The sequence below is a fragment of the Vipera berus genome (genome assembly GCF_964194415.1).
Source record: "Vipera berus genome assembly, chromosome: 14".
Classification (NCBI taxonomy): domain Eukaryota; kingdom Metazoa; phylum Chordata; class Lepidosauria; order Squamata; family Viperidae; genus Vipera; species Vipera berus.
Genome location: NC_138217.1, coordinates 707357 through 716205, shown reverse-complemented (window position 1 = coordinate 716205; position 8849 = coordinate 707357).

The window sequence follows — 8849 nt, the reverse complement described above, 5'->3', positions numbered from 1 at the left end:
CTCTACCTGAAATGGGCACTTTTCATGCTATAAGCAGGTTTTCCTAACAAATGCAAGATATAACATGGGCTATCTTCCCAAGGAAACATCAGATCTTCAAAACTCATGGTTTTTTGGTCTTCGGGGAGGCGGGGGAACATGAATATGTGTTTGTTTTTCGAATTTGAGCTCTATGTGCATTGGGCACCTTTCATGCTATAAGCAGGTTTTCCTAACAAATGCAAGATATAGCATGGGCTATCTCCACAAGGAGACAACAGATCTGCAAAAGTCATGGTTTTTTGGTCTTCGGGGAGGCGGGGGAACATGAATATGTGTTTGTTTTTCGAATTTGAGCTCTATCTGCATTGGGCACTTTTCATGCTATAAGCAGTTTTTCCTAACAAATGCAAGATATAGCATGGGCTATCTCCGCAAGGAAACACCAGATCTGCACAACTCATGGTTTTTTGGTCTTCGGGGAGGCGGGGGAACATGAATATGTGTTTGTTTTTCGAATTTGAGCTCTTTCTGCAATGGGCACTTTTCATGCTATAAGCAGTTTTTCCTAACAAAAGCAAGATATAACATGGGCTATCTCCGCAAGGAAACATCAGATCTGCACAACTCATGGTTTTTTGGTCTTCGGGGAGGTGGGGGAACATGAATATGTGTTTGTTTTTCGAATTTGAGCTCTTTCTGCAATGGGCACTTTTCATGCTATAAGCAGTTTTTCCTAACAAATGCAAGATATAACATGGGCTATCTTCGCAAGGAAAAATCAGATCTGCACAACTCATGGTTTTTTGGTCTTCGGGGAGGCGGGGGAACATGAATATGTTTTTGTTTTTCGAATTTGAGCTCTTTCTGCAATGGGCACTTTTCATACTATAAGCAGTTTTTCCTAACAAATGCAAGATATAACATGGGCTATCTCCGCAAGGAGACATCATATCTGCAAAAGTCATGGTTTTTTGGTCTTCGTGGAGGCGGGGGAACATGAATATGTGTTTGTTTTTCGAATTTGAGCTCTTTCTGCAATGGGCACTTTTCATGCTATAAGCAGTTTTTCCTAACAAATGCGAGATATAACATGGGCTATCTCCGCAAGGAGATTCAAATCTGCAAAAGTCATGGTTTTTTGGTCTTCGGGGAGGCGGGGGAACATGAATATGTGTTTGTTTTTCGAATTTGAGCTCTACCTGAAATGGGCACTTTTCATGCTATAAGCAGGTTTTCCTAACAAATGCAAGATATAACATGGGCTATCTTCCCAAGGAAACATCAGATCTTCAAAACTCATGGTTTTTTGGTCTTCGGGGAGGCGGGGGAACATGAATATGTTTTTGTTTTTCGAATTTGAGCTCTTTCTGCAATGGGCACTTTTCATGCTATAAGCAGTTTTTCCTAACAAATGCAAGATATTGCATGGGCTATCTCCACAAGGAGACAACAGATCTTCAAAACTCATAGTTTTTTGGTCTTCGGGGAGGCAGGGGAACATGAATATGTGTTTGTTTTTCGAATTTGAGCTGTTTCTGCAATGGACACTTTTCATACTATAAGCAGTTTTTCCTAACAAATGCAAGATATAACATGGGATATCTCCGCAAGGAGACATCAGATCTGCAAAAGTCATGGTTTTTTGGTCTTCGGGGAGGCGGGGGAACATGAATATGTGTTTTTCGAATTTGTGTTTTTCGAATTTGAGCCAGGGGAACATGAATACGTGTTTTTTTTTCGAATTTGAGCTCTTTCTGCAATGGGCACTTTTCATGCTCTAAGCAGTTTTTCCTTACAAATGCAAGATATAGCATGGGCTATCTCCGCAAGGAAACTTCACATCTGCAAAAGTCATGGTTTTTTGATCTTCGGGGAGGCAGGGGAACAGGAATATGTGTTTGTTTTTCGAATTTGAGCTCTTTCTGCAATGGGCACTTTTCATACTATAAGCAGTTTTTCCTAACAAATGCAAGATATAACATGGGCTATCTCCGCAAGGAAACTTCAGATCTGCAAAAGTCATGGTTTTTTGGTGTTCAGTGAGCCGGGGGAACATGAATACGTGTTTGTTTTTCGAATTTGAGCTCTTTCTGCAATGGGCACTTTTCATGCTCTAAGCAGTTTTTCCTAACAAATGCAAGATATAGCATGGGCTATCTCCGCAAGGAAACTTCAGATCTGCAAAAGTCATGGTTTTTTGGTCTTCGGGGAGGCAGGGGAACAGGAATATGTGTTTGTTTTTCTGAATTTCAGCTCTTTGTGCAATGGGCACTTTCATACTATAAGCAGTTTTTCCTAACAAATGCAAGATATAGCATGGGCTATCTCCGCAAGGAAACTTCAGATATGCAAACGTCATGGTTTTTTGGTCTTCGGGGAGTCAGGGGAACAGGAATATGTGTTTGTTTTGCGAATTTGAGCTCTATCTGCAATGGGCACTTTTCATGCTATGAGCAGTTTTTCCTAACAAATGCAAGATATATCATGGGCTATCTCCGCAAGGAAACTTCAGATCTGCAGAACTCATGGTTTTTTGGTGTTCAGTGAGCCGGGGGAACATGAATACGTGTTTGTTTTTCGAATTTGAGCTCTTTCTGCAATGGGCACTTTTCATGCTCTAAGCAGTTTTTCCTAACAAATGCAAGATATAGCATGGGCTATCTCTGCAAGGAAACTTCAGATCTGCAAAAGTCATGGTTTTTTGGTCTTCGGGGAGGCAGGGGAACAGGAATATGTGTTTGTTTTTCGAATTTGAGCTCTTTCTGCAATGGGCACTTTTCATGCTCTAAGCAGTTTTTCCTAACAAATGCAAGATATAGCATGGGCTATCTCCGCAAGGAAACTTCACATCTGCAAAAGTCATGGTTTTTTGGTGTTCAGTGAGCCGGGGGAACATGAATACGTGTTTGTTTTTCGAATTTGAGCTCTTTCTGCAATGGGCACTTTTCATGCTCTAAGCAGTTTTTCCTAACAAATGCAAGATATAGCATGGGCTATCTCCGCAAGGAAACTTCAGATCTGCAAAAGTCATGGTTTTTTGGTCTTCGGGGAGGCAGGGGAACAGGAATATGTTTTTGTTTTTCGAATTTGAGCTCTTTCTGCAATGGGCACTTTTCATGCTCTAAGCAGTTTTTCCTTACAAATGCAAGATATAGCATGGGCTATCTCCGCAAGGAAAGTTCACATCTGCAAAAGTCATGGTTTTTTGGTCTTCGGGGAGGCAGGGGAACAGGAATATGTGTTTGTTTTTCGAATTTGAGCTCTTTCTGCAATGGGCACTTTTCATGCTATAAGCAGTTTTTCCTAACAAATGCAAGATATAACATGGGCTATCTTCGCAAGGAAAAATCAGATCTGCACAACTCATGGTTTTTTGGTCTTCGGGGAGGCGGGGGAACATGAATATGTTTTTGTTTTTCGAATTTGAGCTCTTTCTGCAATGGGCACTTTTCATACTATAAGCAGTTTTTCCTAACAAATGCAAGATATAACATGGGCTATCTCCGCAAGGAGACATCATATCTGCAAAAGTCATGGTTTTTGGTCTTCGTGGAGGCGGGGGAACATGAATATGTGTTTGTTTTTCGAATTTGAGCTGTTTCTGCAATGGACACTTTTCATACTATAAGCAGTTTTTCCTAACAAATGCAAGATATAACATGGGATATCTCCGCAAGGAGACATCAGATCTGCAAAAGTCATGGTTTTTTGGTCTTCGGGGAGGCGGGGGAACATGAATATGTGTTTTTCGAATTTGAGCTCTATCTGAAATGGGCACTTTTCATGCTATAAGCAGTTTTTCCTAACAAATGCAAGATATAGCATGGGCTATCTCTGCAAGGAAACTTCAGATCTGCAAAAGTCATGGTTTTTTTATCTTCGGGGAGGCAGGGGAACAGGAATACGTGTTTGTTTTTCGAATTTGAGCTCTTTCTGCAATGGGCACTTTTCATGCTCTAAGCAGTTTTTCCTAACAAATGCAAGATATAACATGGGCTATCTCCGCAAGGAAACTTCAGATCTGCAAAAGTCATGGTTTTTTGGTGTTCAGTGAGCCGGGGGAACATGAATACGTGTTTGTTTTTCGAATTTGAGCTCTTTCTGCAATGGGCACTTTTCATGCTCTAAGCAGTTTTTCCTAACAAATGCAAGATATAGCATGGGCTATCTCCGCAAGGAAACTTCACATCTGCAAAAGTCATGGTTTTTTGGTCTTCGGGGAGGCAGGGGAACAGGAATACATGTTTGTTTTTCGAATTTGAGCTTTTTCTGCAATGGGCACTTTTCATACTATAAGCAGTTTTTCCTAACAAATGCAAGATATAGCATGGGCTATCTCCGCAAGGAAACTTCAGATCTGCAAAAGTCATGGTTTTTTGGTCTTCGGGGAGACAGGGGAACATGAATATGTGTTTGTTTTGCGAATTTGAGCTCTAAATGCAATGGGCACTTTTCATGCTATAACCAGTTTTTCCTAACAAATGCAAGATATAACATGGGCTATCTCCACAAGGAAACTTCAGATCTGCAAACCTCATGGTTTTTTGGTGTTCAGTGAGCCGGGGGAACATGAATACGTGTTTGTTATTCAAATTTGAGCTCTTTCTGCAATGGGCACTTTTCATGCTCTAAGCAGTTTTTCCTAACAAATGCAAGATATAGCATGGGCTATCTCCGCAAGGAAACTTCAGATCTGCAAAAGTCATGGTTTTTTGATCTTCGGGGACGCAGGGGAACAGGAATATGTGTTTGTTTTTCGAATTTGAGCTCTTTCTGCAATGGGCACTTTTCATACTATAAGCAGTTTTTCCTAACAAATGCAAGATATAACATGGGCTATCACCGCAAGGAAACTTCAGATCTGCAAAAGTCATGGTTTTTTGGTGTTCAGTGAGCCGGGGGAACATGAATACGTGTTTGTTTTTCGAATTTGAGCTCTTTCTGCAATGGGCACTTTTCATGCTCTAAGCAGTTTTTCCTAACAAATGCAAGATATAGCATGGGCTATCTCCGCAAGGAAACTTCACATCTGCAAAAGTCATGGTTTTTTGGTCTTCGGGGAGGCAGGGGAACAGGAATATGTGTTTGTTTTTCGAATTTGAGCTTTTTCTGCAGTGGGCACTTTTCATACTATAAGCAGTTTTTCCTAACAAATGCAAGATATAGCATGGGCTATCTCCGCAAGGAAACTTCAGATCTGCAAAAGTCATGGTTTTTTGATCTTCGGGGAGGCAGGGGAACAGGAATATGTGTTTGTTTTTCGAATTTGAGCTCTTTCTGCAATGGGCACTTTTCATGCTCTAAGCAGTTTTTCCTAACAAATGCAAGATATAGCATGGGCTATCTCCGCAAGGAAACTTCACATCTGCAAAAGTCATGGTTTTTTGGTGTTCAGTGAGCCGGGGGAACATGAATACGTGTTTGTTTTTCGAATTTGAGCTCTTTCTGCAATGGGCACTTTTCATGCTCTAAGCAGTTTTTCCTAACAAATGCAAGATATAGCATGGGCTATCTCCGCAAGGAAACTTCAGATCTGCAAAAGTCATGGTTTTTTGGTCTTCGGGGAGGCAGGGGAACAGGAATATGTGTTTGTTTTTCGAATTTGAGCTTTTTCTGCAATGGGCACTTTTCATACTATAAGCAGTTTTTCCTAACAAATGCAAGATATAGCATGGGCTATCTCCGCAAGGAAACTTCAGATCTGCAAAAGTCATGGTTTTTTGGTCTTCGGGGAGGCAGGGGAACAGGAATATGTGTTTGTTTTGTGAATTTTAGCTCTATCTGCAATGGGCACTTTTCATGCTATAAGCAGTTTTTCCTAACAAATGCAAGATATAGCATGGGCTATCTCCGCAAGGAAACTTCAGATCTGCAAAAGTCATGGTTTTTTGGTCTTCGGGGAGGCAGGGGAACAGGAATATGTGTTTGTTTTTCTGAATTTCAGCTCTTTGTGCAATGGGCACTTTTCATACTATAAGCAGTTTTTCCTAACAAATGCAAGATATAGCATGGGCTATCTCCGCAAGGAAACTTCAGATCTGCAAAAGTCATGGTTTTTTGGTCTTCGGGGAGTCAGGGGAACAGGAATATGTGTTTGTTTTGCGAATTTGAGCTCTATCTGCAATGGGCACTTTTCATGCTATGAGCAGTTTTTCCTAACAAATGCAAGATATAACATGGGCTATCTTCGCAAGGAAACATCAGATCTGCACAACTCATGGTTTTTTGGTCTTCGGGGAGGTGGGGGAACATGAATACATGTTTGTTTTTCGAATTTGAGCTCTTTCTGCAATGGGCACTTTTCTCACTCTAAGCAGTTCTTCCTAACAAATGCAAGATATAGCATGGGCTATCTCTGCAAGGAAACTTCAGATCTGCAAAAGTCATGGTTTTTTGGTCTTCGGGGAGACGGGGGAACATGAATATGTGTTTGTTTTTTGAATTTGAGCTCTATCTGAAATGGGCACTTTTCATGCTATAAGCAGTTTTTCCTAACAAATGCAAGATATAACATGGGCTATCTCCGCAAGGAAACATCAGATCTGCACAACTCGTAGTTTTTTGGTCTTCGGGGAGGCGGGGGAACATGAATATGTGTTTGTTTTTCGAATTTGAGCTCTATCTGAAATGGGCACTTTTCATGCTATAAGCAGTTTTTCCTAACAAATGCAAGATATATCATGGGCTATCTCCGCAAGGAAACTTCAGATCTGCAAAAGTCATGGTTTTTTGGTGTTCAGTGAGCCGGGGGAACATGAATACGTGTTTGTTTTTCGAATTTGAGCTCTTTCTGCAATGGGCACTTTTCTCACTCTAAGCAGTTTTTCCTAACAAACGCAAGATATAGCATGGGCTATCTCCGCAAGGAAACTTCAGATCTGCAAAAGTCATGGTTTTTTGGTCTTCGGGGAGACAGGGGAACATGAATATGTGTTTGTTTTTCGAATTTGAGCTCTTTGTGAAATGGGCACTTTTCATACTATAAGCAGTTTTTCCTAACAAATGCAAGATATATCATGGGCTATCTCCGCAAGGAAACTTCAGATCTGCAAAACTCATGGTTTTTTGGTGTTCAGTGAGCCGGGGGAACATGAATACGTGTTTGTTTTTCGAATTTGAGCTCTTTCTGCAATGGGCACTTTTCATGCTATGAGCAGTTTTTCCTAACAAATGCAAGATATAGCATGGGCTATCTCCGCAAGGAAACTTCAGATCTGCAAAAGTCATGGTTTTTTGATCTTCGGGGAGGCAGGGGAACAGGAATATGTGTTTGTTTTTCGAATTTGAGCTCTTTCTGCAATGGGCACTTTTCATACTATAAGCAGTTTTTCCTAACAAATGCAAGATATAACATGGGCTATCTCCGCAAGGAAACTTCAGATCTGCAAAAGTCATGGTTTTTTGGTGTTCAGTGAGCCGGGGGAACAGGAATATGTGTTTGTTTTGCGAATTTTAGCTCTATCTGCAATGGGCACTTTTCATGCTATAAGCAGTTTTTCCTAACAAATGCAAGATATAACATGGGCTATCTCCGCAAGGAAACTTCAGATCTGCAAAAGTCATGGTTTTTTGGTGTTCAGTGAGCCGGGGGAACATGAATACGTGTTTGTTTTTCGAATTTGAGCTCTTTCTGCAATGGGCACTTTTCTCACTCTAAGCAGTTTTTCCTAACAAACGCAAGATATAGCATGGGCTATCTCCGCAAGGAAACTTCAGATCTGCAAAAGTCATGGTTTTTTGGTCTTCGGGGAGACAGGGGAACATGAATATGTGTTTGTTTTTCGAATTTGAGCTCTTTGTGAAATGGGCACTTTTCATACTATAAGCAGTTTTTCCTAACAAATGCAAGATATATCATGGGCTATCTCCGCAAGGAAACTTCAGATCTGCAAAACTCATGGTTTTTTGGTGTTCAGTGAGCCGGGGGAACATGAATACGTGTTTGTTTTTCGAATTTGAGCTCTTTCTGCAATGGGCACTTTTCATGCTATGAGCAGTTTTTCCTAACAAATGCAAGATATAGCATGGGCTATCTCCGCAAGGAAACTTCAGATCTGCAAAAGTCATGGTTTTTTGATCTTCGGGGAGGCAGGGGAACAGGAATATGTGTTTGTTTTTCGAATTTGAGCTCTTTCTGCAATGGGCACTTTTCATACTATAAGCAGTTTTTCCTAACAAATGCAAGATATAACATGGGCTATCTCCGCAAGGAAACTTCAGATCTGCAAAAGTCATGGTTTTTTGGTGTTCAGTGAGCCGGGGGAACAGGAATATGTGTTTGTTTTGCGAATTTTAGCTCTATCTGCAATGGGCACTTTTCATGCTATAAGCAGTTTTTCCTAACAAATGCAAGATATAACATGGGCTATCTCCGCAAGGAAACTTCAGATCTGCAAAAGTCATGGTTTTTTGGTGTTCAGTGAGCCGGGGGAACAGGAATATGTGTTTGTTTTGTGAATTTTAGCTCTATCTGCAATGGGCACTTTTCATGCTATAAGCAGTTTTTCCTAACAAATGCAAGATATAGCATGGGCTATCTCCGCAAGGAAACTTCAGATCTGCAAAAGTCATGGTTTTTTGGTCTTCGGGGAGGCAGGGGAACAGGAATATGTGTTTGTTTTTCTGAATTTCAGCTCTTTGTGCAATGGGCACTTTTCATACTATAAGCAGTTTTTCCTATCAAATGCAAGATATAGCATGGGCTATCTCCGCAAGGAAACTTCAGATCTGCAAAAGTCATGGTTTTTTGGTCTTCGGGGAGTCAGGGGAACAGGAATATGTGTTTGTTTTGCGAATTTGAGCTCTATCTGCAATGGGCACTTTTCATGCTATGAGCAGTTTTTCCTAACAAATGCAAGATATATCAT